The sequence below is a fragment of the Amblyomma americanum genome, chromosome 1, assembly GCF_052857255.1.
Source record: "Amblyomma americanum isolate KBUSLIRL-KWMA chromosome 1, ASM5285725v1, whole genome shotgun sequence".
Lineage (NCBI taxonomy): Eukaryota > Metazoa > Arthropoda > Arachnida > Ixodida > Ixodidae > Amblyomma > Amblyomma americanum.
Window position 1 is genome coordinate 279,173,851 of NC_135497.1, and position 19,643 is coordinate 279,193,493.

A 19,643-nucleotide genomic window follows, 5' to 3' on the forward strand; every position below is an offset into this window, starting at 1 on the left:
AGTGCAGGTTGAGTAGCTTTTTGGTTTTAATAAATCTTCCATTTCCTCTACATTAGAAAGGCCTGTACATTCTCTTATGCCAGTGCAGACTGTATTAAGCAGAATATCCAGATGTGTGGTTCGTAACCCTACTGATCCTTTCTTTTTTCGAAGATGTAAGTGTTCATTCGCCTTTTTCTAACAATAGCTGGCGTCCAAATTATTTAAAGCATTGGCCACAGTGTAATCAGTAGCATTTACCTGCTGCTCCTAATCCGTATGTCTGTCACTTGCAAGCAGAGGAGGATATTCCACCTCACCGCTTCTTGCATTGCATTAGAAACTATGAGCGAAAGGCAACGGCTTCCAGAAGTGTGCACATGCCCACGGGCCAGTCATGGTTGTGGAAGCTGCCGCCTCACTAGCATAGGTTCGGCTCCACTCTACGAAGTTGTGAGATGGAGCGTACTAGCAGTGTAGGTAAAGTGCCAGACTGGGTGTTTAAAGTGTTTTTTTTTCTGGTATAAGCATGCATTGAGGTACCTGCCTAATTTTTAAAAATCTTTTATTATTTTTGGAGCAATCGATGAAGCCGCAACATTGAGCAGTGGTTAATCCCTGCTCTTTCCATGCAGCCCATCGACGACGAACAAGTGCTCTTGGACTAAACCATTGTAACCGCTTCGAGAGCATACATCACTGTGCTGCTGCAAGGGTGATACACGTGTCGGCGCAAGTTGTTCCTCCTGCACCTCCCCCTGCGCATGCATGGCCTGGACTGACGTCACCATTCAGCCAGAAAAGGCTGCGTTGGTTGACAAGGGTCGTCATTTTGGAGTAATCCAGACAGCCGCAGCATTTAGCAGCGGTTAATCCCTGTTTCTTCCATGCAGGTACGTGCTGGCTGTTTTCTTGCCTGTTAAAGAAAAGAACGTATTTCTTGTTGCTGTATTGCTGCATATTTGACGAAAGGGATGTCATAAACCACCGTCAACAATTAAGGAAGTGGAAAAGGCACTGTATGAGATGTCTGCTCATTTTGATGCCAAGCATGATGAACTGAAAGGTACACTGAAAACAGTGATTGAAACAGAGTTGCAATCAGTAAAAGAATCTATGAGCTTGAGCGGTGAAAAGTTTGAGGCTTTCAAATCTGAAATCATGGAGACGAGGAAGGAACTTGCTGCTACTAGAACAGAAAATGAGGAAATCGGAAATAACAACTGTTCGACATCATAATTAAAGAAAGTAACGAAGGAGTTCACTGATGTGCAACAATACAGTCGAAGAATTAACCTCCAGATAAAAGGTGTTCCTGTGGTGATGGGCGAGAACCTCATCTCCACCTTGAAAACAATATCGGAGTGCCTGAACTCGCAAGTCGATGAGTCTGACATTGAGGTCATTTACCGTGTGCCCACAAAGTAAACAGATGAACAAAACATAATTGCCAAATTTTTTTCTCTTACTGTGTGGGATAAACTTCTGGACAATGCTAAGAAACAAAGTCTGAATGTTCCTCACTTGGGGTTTGAGGGCGAGATGCCCATTTACGTGAATGAACACCTATGTCCTGCAAACTAAGTGCTCCTAGGAATGGCACTGAAAGCAAGAAGTACAAAAAGTGGAAATTGACATGGGTATCAGATGGGAAAATTCTGATGCAAAAAGTTAAAAATTGAAATGTTATACTCGTGATAAGTGGAGAAGACTTGCGACAAATTCTTTAACACAATGGCTGTCGGTATTATGCAAATCGAGCGAATCTGGAGAGAAAGAGAAATCTTCAACCCCTATTGATCATATCTACTGTGACAACGAAATGACCGTGCGCATTGGCGTTTGTGAAATAACTATTGCTGATCACTGTCCAACTTTCATGTTTTTACCACACAGTTACATGCATCCATATTGCAAAATGTACTCTCGAGATATAAGAACTCGAGTGAATTATGCCAGTGCCCCAAACCTCTTGTAGGGCACTGAGTTTGAAAATTCCACGACAGTGGCGTCAACACAAAATGCGAGAAGTCGAGGGTGAACAAGATAGTGAACAAGGGAGCCGTAGTGCTCCCGAAACGTCTTTTCATCTTTTGACTTTGGCCAGTGACCAGCAATCTGCATCAGAATGCGAGAACTTCATCCATTCCATATCAAACACTATAATGAAATCCACACGCGAATGCGCACGTCGCAACTACGAAGAAGCTGTGCACCCATGGATTAATGATTGTATACTTTGTGTTCTAAAGAAAAAGATTCCATTTATCACAAATGCAAGCAAAACAAAACAGTTATTATAGCGGAAAATTCAAGCATTATACCAACCTTGTCACGAAACTCAGCATTGATTCGAAACAAGTGTGGAAAATTGTAAAGGATGTCACAGGACTTGGACAAATAAAACGCATTACCCCTGATGGCTGTTCCGTGCAAATTGTTAATGATTTTAATAGCTACTTTGCTAATATTGCTGAAACCCTTGCAAATCAGTTCTCGTCTTATTCCACTTATACATATTAACCCACCTAGGGCTGTCCACAACAACCTTAATCTAAGTACGATTACTGTCGAGGGCATTGTATCTGTTTTAGGAACACTGCCGGTTAATAAAGCAGTTGGACATAACAATATTCACACCGCAATATTAAAGTACAACAAACATGTGACTGAGTCTAGATGCTGTCCAAATATTCTCAAAGTAGCCAAAGTTGATCCTGTTTATAAAAGTGGGGCCCAAAACGATCCAAGCAGTTATCGATCGATATGAGCACTAAGTATTATCAATAATATTTTTGAGAAACAATTCGCTGCTGAGCTAAGAATATTTGTTAGAATAACATAATCTCTCTTCAGCAGCATGGCTTTGTCCCAAATAGGTCTACCTCTACAGTGGTTCTAACACTTTCCCATTTGATAAATTCAGCTCTCCATAATAACAAAATTACAATCAGCATTTTTTTAGACCTGAAGAAGGCATTCAAAGTGTATCGCATTTGATACTATTAAAAAAAATTTTCCGCTTATGGGCTTTTTGATGATACGCTGAAATTTTTCACAAATTACTTATCATCTCGACAATAAAAAATGGTAAATAAAAATTATGAGTCTAAATATGGGAACATAAAATGCCGAGTTCCCCAAGGATCTGTTCTGGGGCCTATACTGTTTTCCCTTTATATGAATGACCTTCCATGTGCAGTTTCATGCTACAAGATTCTCAGTATGCAGACGACACTGCCCTCATGTTCACAGGTAATTCGTTGTCTGCAGTGCAAAATGGCATTATGAAAGATTTATTGGGCTTTTCAAACTGGTTCTCTAACAATCAGTGGACTGAGCATCGGCTCTAGCTGCTATTCTTTTCAAGTTGTGAGACATAGGTGAGACAAGTTATGTCTCACAACTTGATAAGAGTAGGAGCTAGAGCTGGTGTGAGTAGTATTCCCTGCTGCAAACAAATTCCAAATCTCTGCAAGAGCATCAGTCGGGAAGGGCTGTCACCTGCATTCTACAGTGCCACAAACATATGGTGTACAGAATGGAGCTATCCTGTGGACTATGTTATATCGGCCAAAGAGGGAAATGCCTAACTGACTGTCAAAGAGAACACGAACGCTTCTTAAAGCCACCTCCCAAACGCATTGTGGTCATACATTGGCTGCCATGCAAAAGCTGCACCCCTGTTTTCAGCCGGACAACTTTAGTGTACATGCATAAGGACCACAGAATGTGGGAGATTGTTGCGGAGGCGATTGATTCATCACGAGCAATACAAGTGCTTTGGCAAACCTTCTGTTGCGCTCACACTAAGAGAACTAGACTACCTCAGCAGCTTAAATGACAGAGTGGTGGTTTTTGTACATTTTTGAACATTTTTCTGTTAGTTTTTATTTACCATTGTTTTTGCCCCATGCAGTCAATTTCTGATGCAGTGCCACATGTTTGTTCTGCTCGTTCTTCACTTACTTATTGCGTGACAGTGATAATGGTCATCAATCGGGACTCAGCACCGTGTCTATCTGCTTCGTACATCTTGTCGTAATCGTGCTGTGGCTTTACCTGATGAGCATCTACCGACTAGCTCGAGAAAGTAGCCTTTTACATTGTGAAGCCATTTTGCAGGCTACATGCAAGAGCAGGAGTGTGGTCAGTGGTATGAAGCCTCATAGAAAAGGAACTTGCATTCATACTTCCAATATTCACAAAAATAAACAGTTTCTTGGCATGACTTTTTCTCCAAAACAGTGTAATGTACTAAACATGCGTCATGAAATGAGGAGCTCATGATTTTTAGATTGAGCATTTCAAGTTCACTGAGAGCAGTTTTTTGAAGCAGTTTGGAGCCTTTGCTTTAAGAATGCATTAAATTACTAGTGCAGTGCAAGTGTTTCCCATCTCGCATGTTGCTGAAAATTGTTGGTTTTCTAGCCTCAGCTGCGTCCAGAACATATGAACACACTTAAGCAGTGCCAGAGTGTACTACAATCAAGATCCCATTTATGGAATGGGGTTATGCTGCCGCTGTTTTTTCTCTTTTCTACTGATTCAGTGAGCCTGGTACTAATGGCATACAGGTTAATTTTTAATTACAATATACGAGCAGTGTTTGTTGACTCGTAAGTGAACAAAAAGTGCAGCAGTAAGGGTACAGTACTGCATGTTAAAGTGCTTATTCTTGCATCTAAAGGATTGTTTTTAGCTATGAATTGCTTTCTCGAAAGTGATCAGAGCCACATTGGCTCTACTGGCATGAGCGCCTGTGGGACCACTGCTGTTCTTTGAAGAGCCTCACTTGTTGTCACTAGATGCTAGATTGGAAACAGTAGGTGCATTAGTAGCATCTCTGTTTACGAATAATTAATTATACTAGTTGAAGCCTGCTTTATTTATATGGGAGCCCTAGTTCTTCTTTCTCGCTGTAACTGCATCTCGGCCTACTAGTTAGTAACGGATACCCCTCGAGAATGAAGTGCATAGGCCCCCATACGAGGCCCTCTAGCCAACAGTGCCAACATATCGCAATGACAGCAGTCAACAGCCTTGTACATATTCGCATAGCAATGTAGATGACTAGCACATACAATGTCAACATTTAAAGTGCACTGTCATGAGAGAAGGTCATACTTGACCTCCTGCTTTCCGGACATGCAACTGAAGGCCGTGGGGGCATATTCATGTGCAAGCATGCCCTCTTCATTATGCTGCTGGGGAGTCAGTTTTCTCTTGTCAGCTTCTTGTGGTGCTACAGGTGTTTGTTCTGATTTGATTGGTCATGTGTTCAAGGTGGTGGAAGTTATATCACTTTATGTCATGGCGGCCTTTTTTTTCTATTTGTTCCTATATAATTTAGGGAAGTGGCTATTTATATTATTTAACTCTGTGTAGCGTATTTTCCTTTCCAAATGAGCACACTTGTAGGAATGTTGTTCTGCAATCAGCTGCAAATTTTTTTGAACCGGCAGGATCTCGCATGGTTTGAATTAATGACCATTCAAATCAAAGTAGGCATATTTTTGGAACTGAACAAGCTTAAATTTTGTAGGCTTACGAAACTGTTAGGAAGGTGCTTACGTCTGTACCTTAGCATCATGAAGTCTCCTTTGCTGCTCAAGTCTACAGTGGCACAATGCTCGAGATCTATGATAATGCAGGGCGTATATCTGAAGTACTGGCAGGAACGATTACACTGTCCAAATGCACAGGGGAGTCCGAGTGCTCAGTGTCATGGTTAAACATCTGCACAATGTAAAGACTCATGTTGATGTCCTCTTTGTAACTTGCTGTCCAATTAGCACTTAGGTAGGTTTGACCAATTGTTCAGAATAAAAATCGCATTTCAGGTCGTTGTAAAGCAGTAGAGTGAAGCACTTAAAAACTGCTCTGGGAATGTATTTAGCAAAGTAGAATTTTGCACAAGTTGATGAAACACGGAGGAAACAATGCCGAGAAGGTAGGACCTGTCAAGTGCTGAAAAAACAATGTCTATTGCGTACGTCCTTCTCAGAAAATGACTGCATCTGCTTACAAGCTGCAATAGTAGGAATGTGATAGAACACGTACTTGCATATTGCAGAGCAAATTTCCTAGTAGAAAACAAAACCTACAGAAGGGTAAAAAATAGCCAAGGAAAGCTCAAAGTAACAGGATACCCACCTTGCAAACAACCAGCATGAAGCATTTTTCGTTACCAGTTGGAAGCATTCTTTTCACACGAGAGCTTGAAATGAATGACACGCGAAACAATTTATGTTAAAGGCCAGCTCGGGGGGTTTTTTGAACATGTTTTGGTGGTAGTCACATCACATTCTATAGTCTCCTCACTCTGGTTTAAAAAGCCGTTTTTCAAAATACCAAGTAGAAGTATTTCAAAGGATGAAAACCCAGGAAACCTAAATCGTGTTTCGACCAAACAATGACTCCACGGCAGACCGCCACCCTATGACATCACAGATATTTACACAAAGTCTATCTTGTGCTCATTGATTGGCTGAGCTGGTGAGTGCAAGTGCGAGCTTGGGCCATTATTTGTCTGAAATGACCAGAAACCAGCTCTACACTTTTGTCGTTCAGCAGAGCAAATATCGATGGTCGTGCATCCATTGGCATCACACACGCATTGTTGCCCTCTGCCAGATATTGCCTTGAGGTGGGAAATTTGAAAGTTCTTTGCACTGCAATAGAACACCTGCCCACTGCGAAACTTGGCACAAAGGATCAAAAAACTGTCGAGAACATACTGTGAAAGTTTTAGTATAAACAGGCTAGGTAGAAAAAAACGCGAGTTGGGGGGGAGGGCGTGCTTAAAGCGGATTTTTAACATTGAGTTTTAAGGGAAACCAACCAAATGGTCTTGCTTTGTTCATCCTATCTTAGAATTCATCATAGCTGAGTTCGTATTAATGGAAGTCTGTTGTAGTTACTGCAGTGCTGTGTGAAGGGAGCACGCTGTGTGTTCCCGTTCGAGCCATAATACACATGCGTGAACCCACTGCAAAGCATGCTGTCACTGTCTGCAGTTCAGAGACACTGCAGTCCTTAAGGGCAATTCCGGGAATTTTTTGAGAGTGATGTATTGTGGTGAAACATTGGCTCCGAGTTTTCCTCCGAATCCTGATTATTTCTTGCAAGTATGGCAGCCTGTGCGGAATTCGTTCCTTTCCCTATCCATTTTAAAGTTTGCTGTTTCCTTAGCCTCAGTTCCGGTGATTTCTGTGGGCAACAATACATTCGCAACCATCACAAACATTAGGCACACGTTATTACTCTGCCCGCATGAAGAATCAATTTTCGTACTTGTATTAGGTCGCCTAAGGCATGTTATGAATTGGGGTCATTGCCAGTCAGTATTTCTTCCATTGAATGCGCATACGAGTGTTCTCTGAACAATGTTCATGAGAGCATTGCTGCATTGACCGAAGCATCATTCTTGATTGTAAACTGATGTATGTTCGGTTTTCTGCTTTAGAATAGTTCCACTTGGGATTTTGAAAAATTGCTTCTTGTGCCAGAGATAGGAGAGTCCAAGGAATGGGATGCGCTTATTCAGTCAAGATATTGGAAAACTACCTGAAGTTGCTATCTTTAGTGGTTTTTCACTGTTTTTTGTTTCAAGTCTAGTTTCCTTGGCATTACTCTTTCGAATGTGCGTCAGATGAAAGGCAATTTTTTTTGCTTCTCTCACATTTATCTTCTAATTTTGTGTGCCACTTGGTCTATAGATCTTGTTTATGTCATTTTTCAGGCATTACAGAAGTTTCTTGCAGTCCGGCCAATATTTTGACCCATATAAGTGCTGCTATATACCTGGTGGTAAGTTGGCCGCGTATTTTGTTGTTGTCTTATACTGAATGAGGTCATTCCGCGCCAAACGATCCAGACTTTGTGCTTGACTGAGTTTGATTTCTTAAAAAAAACTCATTCTTAGTATGTACTGTCGCAGATTTTCCCACCTTCTTTTTGCCAGAAAAAAAATATTTCATGGCAAGGCCGTCATTTTAAGTTTACAAGCGGAGCAGAGCCTAATCGTTCGAAATCTTGTAAAAATAAACGTTTTTACGCATGACTTAAAATTTTTCGTATAAATAAACGACATTGTGCTTTCGTATCCAAAAAATTAAACGAACATTTTTTCTTTCAGTCTTTATATAGAACAAGAAAGAAGGTACAAACATATGAAAATTTGTAATTCTTGTCCAATTTATGTTCTCATAGTAGTCATTTCAGCTATTTCTCTGATTTTTTCAAAAGGCAAAGAAGCCGATAAAAATTTTTTGAGATGAAAAACATGATGCGTGTCAGCAAAAAAATTGTAAATTTGATAAAAATTTTTTTCAGGCATATGCAGCCGTCAATTGCACAGTGAGTAAAAGTGTAATTGGAACAATTATTGTTTTATGCGAGAAAATAAGTTTGCAAGTTGAGTCGCTGCGTTCAACCCCAGCATTGTTCGCTGCTTGCTTGTACCTGCAGTACACGCTATAGCTGGCATCAAGGACACACATGAGCTTTGCGGCATGGTGCTCCAAGTGTGGATGCTCCTCATGTTTTGCTTTTGAAAGGTCTGCTGGCATGTTCATTCACATTTTGTCGCTTTTAACTCTTAGGTTGTTGAGCATGACGTAAGTCCAGCATGCACCATTGAGAGACAGATGAAGGCTTGATGTGGTGAAACTTTTGTTTTCCTTTTAATGATAGCACTTTTGAAACTGCCTAGTGAGTCCACCTTCATTTTCTTGAATTATTTGTTGGGGCGCTCGGAGCGCTACGACACGCTCGATAGTTTTCTCTACTCCACCCACGTAAACAGCTCATAGAAGGTCAGCATTTGTCCTTTGTACGGCCTCTGAATACTTTCTGTTGCTGGCAAGGGCCTCATAGTTCCACCAATGCCGTCGCAAACATGACTACAATGTGACGTGGCAAAAAATTCGTTCCGCTGAACTTTTGAAATCATTTTCATGGTAGCAGAGATTTTAACTGATTGCTCAGACTGCAAAGTGTGCTTTGCAGCTCAGTACCGTTTGTGTTGAGGTACAATAGTCGTTCTGCCATGCGGCCACTTCATTTTTACTTTTTGTAAACGGGCCCTTCAGCAGATGTATGTATTACCAAAGCTGGCTGTATGGAAGCCCAGCACTCCATTGTATTCGAGCAGTGGAGTGCTGGTTTTTGTATACTTGCAGCCGGAGGCAAAATGTGCTGCAAGAAGCACGGAGCAATGTCGATGTTGAAGGCAAAGGCTCAGTTTGCCAAATTGTTTTCTATATTAAAAGAAAATGTGCTGTGATTAAACTTCTAGCAATAGATGCCATTAAATGGTGCCATGCAACTTGCTATATTTCATAATTTCACTAAGATGACCTGATTTTGCAATTGACAGCTGAATTTATCTCAAAACGGGAATTTTCTCAACTTAATAGAATTTTTTTGCTGACTTGTCTTATGCTTTTGCTCTCTGAAACATTTTTATCTACTTCTTTGCCTTCTGGACACCTTAGAAAGATGGAATGACGACTGTAATAACAAAAAATTTGATAAAGGATTCAATGTTTAGCACCTTCTTTTATGTTTTGTTCAAAAGAAAGTATGTTCAATTTACTGCATATGAATGTGCAATGTTTTTTATATATATAAAGAAATTTTTGCAGTCATGCATAAGAATGTTTATCTTTACAGATTTTTTTGCAAGCCTAGGTTTTGCTACCGCTTCCAAACGTGAGATGGTGTCCAGAACATGAGAAAATTTATTCCGCCAAAATCAAGGTGGGATAATGTTTGTCGTAGTAATGCAATAAGCCAGGATTTTTAAAAAGAAATCGAATATGTTCGATTGCTAAGCCTGGATCAGTTGGCGTGGAATGCCCAATGTCATATAAATGTCAATTGTGTGCTGTTTTGAAGCAGTATTTATATTTTCGTAGCTCGAGTAATACTCCAATGTAGGTAGAATGCAATTTGTTCTGCTTTCATAATTGTAATGGTTCCATATCGCGGCCTTTAGTTTTGCATCTTGTGTGGGAACTTGCATTGCTTTCTAACTAATTTTTGCTGCAGGCATCCATCCATCCCATATGGATACTGCTGCTCTTGAGCAGCATACTCAACTGGACCAGTGGAGTGGTATCGCTGTTTGTACCTTTGGTAAATTTCTGGGAAAAATTTACTCATTCATCTGGCTGCTTGTTATTTTCATGGTTCATGTGTAACGGCGGATGAAATGCTCATTGCTCCAAAGGATGAATGTGGCCATTTGTTAACGCCATTTTATAATAGCAATATATGCAAAAAGATTCATTCTATTTATCTAGTTAGTACTTTTGCTCACTACGTTTTGCATGTATGCTTCAAAGGAAGCGAAGCGCACCCCTTGCGTAGTAACAAATTCACCCGACTTGTTTGCTGGGGGTATTGTGATGTCCCAGCTAGCATTTGTGACCTCCAAGTGCACAGTTGTATGTGTATGTATTTTTGTTTATTATATGTATGTATATACTAGCTGTTGCCGTAGGATGAGCACTAGGCCAGCAGCCAGTAAGTCATCTCTTTTCCATCATTCATCACACCTCATTATCTGCCTGAGTGCCATGTAACATTTGGTGGAAGTGCTGGATATCGTCGGCATCCTGGTCCTGGAGCTTCGGCATCCTGCGTCAGCTGTCGTCGTTGGCCGTTTAGTTCTTGGCCTGCATCTACTGACCGTGCCACAGCCTATCAGACCTGAACCAACCTCGCCGTTCACCCTAGTACCGTCCCCTGGTCCGACCAGAAGACATGATGAAATGAAGGCGCTGCTGCGACCAGATCCTATGACCCGCCTGGCTCGAGACGCGGCCCTAGCATGAAGACACCGTTCCCCTGCCCAGGTTATTTGGTGTGTCCTGGGGCCACGGCCGTCGGCTATGGCACCCTGTGGCCCGGAAGCTTTGTTGACCGGAACTCATTCTCTCATCTCATTGTGGGAGCCAGCACTTCACCACCTTGCCATTTCTGTTGTGCCGTTGCTGAAGCCGATCACCATCTCACGCATTTCTTCGTCGATGTCTTCTTCTGTTTACCATAGGAATTGTTCGCTGGCCCAGAGTAGTGTCATGAAGAAGAAGCTGGCAGTGGTGTGAGATGGAGCACTCGCGCGAGGCTAGCAGCCATGAAATCATCTCTTGTTTATCGTTCATCGCGCTCATTCCTTTGCTGGCTGCCATGTAACAATATGGCATGACATCTACCTTTCATTCTTATTTCTCAGTCTTGTAGGTGTAGATAGGCAAATTTCTCTACCTTGAAGCCAAGGCTACAGATGAGGTCATCGGGGAAACCAGGTCGCGTAACTGTGTCAGTTGGGCCTCGATGCTTACCAGCTTATGGTGAATACGCAATCTGTTTAGGGCATGTTTCAATGCACCTCTAGGCACAGCCCTTATTACCAGCTTCGTGGCCGCTGATGAATATGTTAACATGTCTTTTTTCTACCGCGGGGCATAACACCCGCACATATGGGCCGCCCTGATGTACAGCCGTAGAAATTGAAGCAGTCTTCCAGTGGCATTTCTTTGGTCAGCTCAGTCTGGAAGAACTTCAGAGAAGATCTTAAAGATGTTTTCAATAGCTACCTTGTGCTGACCCTGGTTAGGAAGCTTGTGGATCAGTAGGAAGTCCAGAAGCAGGAAAGTTATGATATTGCAGCCATGCAAAGCTTCTTTTATCTGGTGGTCTCAAAAGGCTGGCAGAAGGTTACAGAGAATTGGTGAAACACAGGAACCGGTGCATACTCATTGCCATTGAACGTAAAGATCGCCATTAAATTTTACAAAGGTAGAATGCAAAAAGTTTTCTAGCAACTCCAAGAATCTATCCATTTTAATTCCGCATTGGTTTGTGCAATCTTACTGCTCCCATGAAATCAATGCCTTCTCTTACAGTCTCAAAAAAGGCGGTATGTGGCAGTGTGTAATACAAGTCCTTGATGTCAGTGGAGAAGACACTCTTTCTGTGCAGCGTTTCGATTGGAATATGGACATTTCTTCTGTCTTCTTTACCTGGATCTTCCATGGTGAGGAAGGAGAATGATTATATCAGGTACCTTCCTAAGGGTTCCTGCCACAATCCTTGTTGAGACAATTACTCAGGAAGGCCACTTCTCCTTCTGTGTTTTTGTTGTAAAAAAGGCATTCAGGCATAGTTCCTCGCTCTTCTTCATAGCCGGCCCTAGTTTGGTCAAGTTGTTTCTACACACAATATTTGGGCTTCGTTCTTCACTGCTTGAGCCTTGATCTTTTTTTGCAGCTTACGGAAGTACTTGGCTGTGTCTTGATTTGTTTTTTTTTATGGCTGTACATCGGAGAGGCCCATATTTGCAGGTGTTATGCCCCACGGTCGAAAAAAGGGCTGTGGCTACAGGTGCATTGAAAAATGCCATAAACACAGCGTGCATTCATCGTAAGCAGGAAAGCGCCGAGGACCAATTGAAGGAATGAATGAACGAATGAAAGTTTAATGAAACAGACAAGATACAACGAAGTTGGTGTGTCTAGGAGGCTAATGAAAAGGCATGGATGCCTGACAAGTGTTAGTCCCCTTTTCTTAAACACACTGCACCCAAGCATTACATGAAGGTTACGTGAAGCTGGTTTCCACATGACATAATCTGCTGCCTTGGCTTCAAGGTAATGAAAGAACTGCAGATTGGGCTAGTTGGTGATGCATAGTGGTAGTTCAACAGTGCAACAGCACACACAGACCAAGCAGGAGACTAGACACACAAACCAACGCTGAACTTAACACTTATTTTTTATTGGGAAGAAGCACGTCATATATACAGTCACGGAAAAAACAGCGCACATGCGCAATGTCAACAAGACACATAGTGATAGTACATGGTAAAATCCGCTTTAAAAGTACGTGTGCATCTGCTGGACCGCTCCCCACTATGTAGCATATTGATTTCTCGAGGCGATAATGAAACAGAATGTGTACTCACGCATCCTTCACTTTTTCTGATAATATGAAATGCCTCAGCTACTTCGCGAGTGCACTGGTCAGGATGAGCGAACAGGACATCAGTGTCATCAAAAAACGGCGTGCATTTGCACGTGAAACAATGTTTAGCTAGGTTAGTTTCTTCGTTAAAGAATTAGCGTGCTCCATGAGCCGCACGTTAACGCAGCTGCAAGTCTGTCCTATGTATGTAAGGCTACAGAACAGGGGAATTTGATACACTACGCCCGTCTTGCAGGGAACATATCTATTTCATGGTTTATGCTGCAAGCATTTCTTCTGCGCCCTTCATGCCTTCTTTGAACCGCCGGCCCCACTCTTTCTAGTTTGTTAGGTGCAGAGAACAGAACCTTTACACCATGCTTGCTCCCCACCCTTTTAATCCGGTGCGACAGCTTGTGGACATATGGCATAACCACTACCCTTGTCCCTTCTTCCGAACCCTTTTCCAGCCCCAAGGTACTTGCAGACGATTTCAGGGAACGGCGGACTTTGTCTGCACTCGAAACGAGAAGCGAGTCCGGGAAACCAGCTTCCCTACATCTGTCTGCCTGGGCTAAGAGACTGGGCATCATTTTATGATAACAACCATGCCTACGTGGTCTGTGTGTGCTGTTGCGCTGTTGAACCACCACTAATGAAAGAAATTTTTCGATTTACTCCTACTAGGCTGCAGAAAGAAGAATAGAAGTTAGCTGTTAAACTGTATGAGCATGGTGTTAGCCACGTGCTAAGAAAAGAGGTCGGGCGGGCTGGTGTGAACTTAGTACGTAACGTGCCCACCAAATTATCTCGGTTGTGCAGAATGGTCAACCAAGGTGCCTCAAAAACTGCCCGCTGTAAGATGAAGCCCAGAAACAAATTCATAGCTTGTGACAGTTGTGTAGTTTAGGAGGTCATTCTGTAATGTGAAGCGCCATATGTTGGACAATCAGGTTTGTGTGTCAACATTCTTCTAATGGGACATGTCTCCTACGTTGAGATAGGATATGTTAGCAGGCAAGCAAGATGCATGTCGGACTGTGAGTGCATTACACATTTCTGACGATGTAAAATTATGAGGAAATATAATCGAAAGCTAATTTGAGAGTGTCACATGTAAAAGGCCAAAAAAGACAAAGAAGTTTGAAGGAGAAAAGAAGACTACGAAGACGGTAAGGATGAAGTGTGCCAATTGAAGAACAAAGAAGATGAATTATTCGACGGGGAGCGTGGCAAGAGGTGGTTCACGGAGAAGAGAAGAAGATGAAAAGGATGACGTATCAATGCCGAGGGTTTTAAAGCTAGAAGGGATGATAATACGCATGTGGAAAACAGAAGTGGAGGCTCCTGATGGTCAGGGACACTTTGGTTGGGACAGAGCAACGCCGGCTGCTGCTCCAGCAGTGCTGAGCCTATTCCGGGGATTCAGTGGCTGACGCAACCACCTCCTGTGCCCAGGGGTATCACAAACGCTGCTGCCGCGTGCCAGCTGCATCGCCCTGGTGGTCCCTCCAACGCCAACGTCAACGCCAATGTTGCTTCCACCAGTGCTTTGATCGGGTGTTCATCCGACACCAGTTTTTCACACTTCGAACGTCACCTCAGCGCCGACGCTACTGCCTGGACCTACGCAACACTTCCCCAGCACCGAACTGTGAGCATTAACACTGAATTCTAGTAGTCTCGCACTGGTCCAGTATTGTGTGTACCAGTACCATCAGATTTTGTGTTTTTTGTTGGTGTTTTTAGTTAGTTTTGTGTGCTAGTGCTTGTGTGGTGTAGGGTTTATTAAATGCATGTCCGTGTGCGTTCCGCTGTTGTCCGGTCTATTCTTTCAGTCCCAGCGTTCTCCTGTGATCCATGACAGCGAGATATTTGAGGCGTACATCATGCATACGAATTGTTCAATCTGCGTAGGCACATCATCACTAACATTAATGAAAAATGAAATTGACTATCTGGATAAATAATCACAACAGATGGGTCAGATGACGATTCCGTGACTTTCCTTTGTATTTTAGATGGTGCTTCCTTTATTTATTACAAGCAAAGCAATAAATTTCTCAGTCATTTGTCAGCGCTGTGCCTGTGTCATCTTGTCTGTCTCCTGTTGCCCTGCGCCTTATTTTGCAAAGAATCATGCACGGACTGGCCCGGGTGCTCTCCGTGAAGTATTTTAGTGACCTCGTGCAAATTTTTCTTGATGGCTTTTTGAATTTAGTTGCTGCGGACTCGGGAGATATGTAAACTTAGCACTGCTGCCTACCTTTCAAGATGTCACATGCGGGGTAGATAAATGCATACTTTGTGTTGTGTTGCGGTGGACCACTGTCATGGAAGGGGTTGCGTCGCTCACTTTGACACAAATACTATGTTTTCGACTGTAGCATCGAATGTTACTTCTGACTTGGCGTTGGTTTGTAAACCATAATGAAGTGCGCTATTATTTTCGTCTTTGTTGTGGTGGTGTTTTCTGCCATGTATAGTCAACTTATGTTCCAGCCAGGCTGGGGGTTTTTATGCTGGCTTGTTGCAGTTTGTGCAGAATTAATTGCATGGCCTGACCACCTTCATTCCATTTTCTAACAGGTAGCATTTTAACTCAAAATTGTTTTTTATTGCCACTTAGAGCTGTTTTCTCTGAAACCACAATCACTTCTTTGGAATGGTTCAGGGACTAACAGCTGGCACTGGCTTGCCATATGGGCTGGTTTTTATTTTCTGTCGGCGTTAGCATGCGTAATATCACCCATCATTAAGGAGCAGTATGTTGGCATTTTGTAAGGATCATTGAGCAAAGAAAACTGATGTGAAATTTTTTTTTTTGTAAAGTGTGGACTCGCACTATGCATGTTGTTCGTGGAAGAAAATGCTGAGAATCTGTTTGTGGGGGGAGGATGACTGCTCAGCACGCTCGCCATTGTAGTAGACTCCACAACTGTCATAGTGTCAGGATTATGGATGGTCAGCATAAGCTATTAAGTTTGTGTACAAGCTATTATATGTCTTTGAACACTTATTCCCTGAGAGTTACGTGTCAGTCGAAGCGTTCCACAAGCTGGTTTATAATGGTGCACAAGCATGAATTTTTTATTGTTTGCTCTGAAAATTTAGGTAGATATAAGTTCAGTTGTTTGAAATTTTTGAATTAGTGTTCATTGGGTGGCATTAAGGAATTCATTGGCGAATATCTTTGTGCTTTGTTTATGGGTGTGTTTTCTTCTTATAATTAAAATGTTTCCATATTTCTGTACTGTTGTGGTTTGCCTGTAAATAAATGTTCATAGGTGCACACAGCTTGTCTACTGCTATGAAGAGCTCTGGTAGTACCGGTATGTTGCATTATGTAGGCGTTATAATGGTAAATTTAAAGAATGCTGAAGAAAAGTACTAGATGTGGACACAAAGTATGAACCCATTGCATGCATTTTTCCTGATGGCTGTGTGGGTGTAAGAAGCGTTAAAATGCCATTGGCTTGGCGGTAATAGCATGTGATTCACGGCAACAACTTTTGGTCACTTATTTTTATTTTTTTTCATTTTCGGGGCGGTTCATTTGTGAAATACGCAGAGTAAAACCTGTATGAAAACACAAGGCACCCTTTTGGGCCTAATTATGAACACTTGAAACCGGCTTTAAATATGTTTTATTTTGAAGCGACAGCTCCGCTCCTCGGGCTACATTTTCTGATTTCGATGCAGATGACACAGTGGCCTACAATGCCTCACAAGGTCAAACCGTACTTTACTGCGTGGTGGTATGGCTTAAGCTATGTATCACCACATGATCATATGACAGGCCATTGGGTACCAGATTTTGACCTTTGATTTGATAGTGGAGACCATGCTGAACAGAACTTTCGCTCGTGTAACTAGGATCAAGCCATGTTGAACCCTGGCCAATATTTTTTTTGACAGTGTAACTGCATGAGGTGTTTTGATAGAGTTTATGATGCTGTTACACTGGAGCCCTTTTGACATTAGTCTTCCATTAATGATGCTATGAATTCGGATCCAACAGGTGGTATGCGGTCTACCTTTTCTGAAATGACCTTATGTCTAAAATGACACTATTTTCTCCTCTAATCAGCATCACAATGCACAGATTAATTCCCTAAAGGTGCCCATTTCAGTAACCATTTTTTTTTTGTACGTGCCAGAACGAGTAACTCTATGTCGTCAGTCACGTACAGCATGATGTTTCAATTACTCAGAAGTGGAGCGCGGCTGTTTCTCCCGGCCAGCTCATGACAATGGGTCACGTCTTGTAACAGTCGAGAGGAAGTGTGCCACGCAGGTTTGGCAAACGACTCCTTTTGAGTGGATGGTGTTCGGTGCAGATTAACAGGTAATTTTATCGCGTCGCAGTGAGGGAACAGTATATATGGCATTTTACAACTTTAACTATTATTAGCGTATGCGGTGGCTTAATTGCATAGGTCGTTCACAGATAAGAGACCGCCTCTACCAGCCCACAGGAACGAATCATTCATCGCGAGGGGAGGAGAGGGAGACACCCCCCCTCGAAACCTTTGTTTCTGAAATTCCTTCCTTTCCTGCTCCAGCTTGCCCTGGTTCGTATTATGCACTCGCGACCCTATGCTGAGGTTTTTTTTTTCTGACTGACTGATGTAATGCCTATTCGGCCAGCAGTTTTCTGAAGAGTATTTTATTTATTTACACCAGTACCTGCAGCATCACAAGAGCATTATTAAAGGGGGGAGGGGGGGACAATTGGAGGAAAATGAACATATGTGACAAAATCTAATACAGCTAAGCACAGATGGTGAAAGCAACAAAGCAACAAAATACGTAGCATCAGTAAGTTATCTCGACGGCAAACGGTCTTCAGTGTACCGCGGTGCAAAATTACGACACAGAAATGGAAAGGGTACAATATCGCATGAAGCGCAATGCCATCCAAACGATATGGAGTAAACGGGATATTAATCTATGGCTTACTGCGTGACAATAAAGACAAGCTCTGAACACGTTTTACATTCATCAATGCTCATATCTTCGATAATTTTTTTTTTTAATTGGCTATTGACATTTTCTATTGTGTTTCAGCGGTGATTTTATATTTATACCCCAGCACGTGACGAAAAAAAGACGACGCGCGCGTGACAGCACGCGACTGCGCTCTCGGAACGGCAGACATCTTGACGTAGCGAGTGGATGAGGTCGTGGCCAGCGGCTGCTCTTGGACGGACGTTCGTGTTCTGCGCGATACGAAGGAACGGCTTTCAACCAGCTTGCTTGACAGCCTGGAGGTGAGCAATGCTCGTCTATTTTATCGCATTCACCGTCAAAACTACCGCACAATGTATGTGGCCTTGACCACATTGTGCGGCCGTGGAGGACGCGGTGGTATTTTCTGTAATTGGCTATGCCTAGGTCTGATTCTGAAAAACTCTTTCCTGATGACGCATCATCCCGCAGGAGCTACCGAATGAGCGTCATGTACTGTAGTGCGTTGTGGGCAGAAATTGATCGCTCACGTGGAGGCACTCTGTCATCGACGGGTTCGCAACCATTCCTAGGATTTCGAGTTCGGTCGTTGAACGCGAGTGTGTCTACGTTGCTTTTCAATTAAAATGTTGCCGCCATGGCCAACACTGAAGCTGCAACTCCGTACTGTGGATCTAGACGCCATAGGCACTTAGGCCCGTTCCTCGTGCTGCGATTAGAACGAAAAAATTCAGGGGTGCGCTTTGTTGACCTAAATTGCGGTGAAGCAGAAGCCTTTAGCGCGGTGTTGCTGGTTGTGTCGCTGATGTGTGGTAAAGATGTTTAAAGACTAACTACAAAGAGCATTTAGGCGGCATATCGTTCCATATCTGCGTTCAAGAGGCGTCTGGATTGGGATGCGATAGCGTGTTGCAGCACTGCCAAGGAGTCAACGGAACACCACCGCCCATTCGGCGCGACGCCTTGCCCGTTGGACAATTTAAGGAAAAGAAATGACGCCTGTCTCACATCTCGGTGGACACCCTATCCGTGCTGTAAGGGAAGGAAAAGGCTTTCGTTAGTTGCTGGACCCCGCCGCGGTTTCTCAGTGGTTAGAGCGCTCGGATACTGATCCGGAGTTCCCGGGATCGAACCCGACCGCGGCGGCCGCGTTTCGATAGAGGTGAAACGCAAAAGGCGCCCGTGTGCTGTGCGATGTCAGTGCACGTTGATCTGCAGGTGGTCGAAATTATTCCGGAGCCCTCGACTACGGCACCTCTTTCTTCCTTCTTTCACTCCCTCCTTTATCCCGAATTTCCTTATGGCGCGGTTCAGGGTTCCGCCTGTATGTGAGAGACACAATTGAGCCTTTTCCTTTCCACAAAAACCAACTTTCAATTTCAGTTGCTGGATGTAACGGACACATCCATGGCCGCGATTATGAGCCATTAAAGGCTCTTTAAATGGTCGGCCTAGTCGGTGACGCCACAGCGCGATTTTCGGTCAGTGCTTTCACATGCAACGCGCGCCCAGCGAATTTGGTCGGAGGGACAATTTTGCATATGCAAGCCATGAATAAACGTGACGGAAGCTTTACACGAATTATGTTACTGATATTATTACCTGCGTATTTTTGCAAGGCATTAATATTTCGTATGTTTTGATTAGAAAAATGAGCTGCAGTTTAACTACTGCTGAACCTGGTAAGAGAGCGAAAGGCGTGGTGTATCGGGCAAGTA

At 43.0% G+C, this 19,643-nt stretch overlaps 1 protein-coding gene across 5 annotated transcripts in view; it reads left to right on the forward strand.

The window, feature by feature from the left end:
- Positions 1-734: 734 nt before the first annotated feature.
- The window catches only part of LOC144115178 (uncharacterized), a 36,933-nt gene continuing 18,024 nt past the window's right edge, over positions 735-19,643 (forward strand). The window contains exons 1-4 of one of the 5 annotated variants that reach the window (XM_077649413.1): positions 735-872; positions 7,724-7,791; positions 10,036-10,122; positions 18,025-18,227. The gene's annotated coding sequence lies outside the window, so the exon portion shown is untranslated. Of the gene's footprint in view, positions 873-7,723; positions 7,792-10,035; positions 10,123-17,009; positions 17,303-18,024; positions 18,228-19,643 lie in introns of those variants that run through there. The other 4 variants (XM_077649415.1, XM_077649414.1, XM_077649416.1 and 1 more) reach the window with 4 other exon arrangements.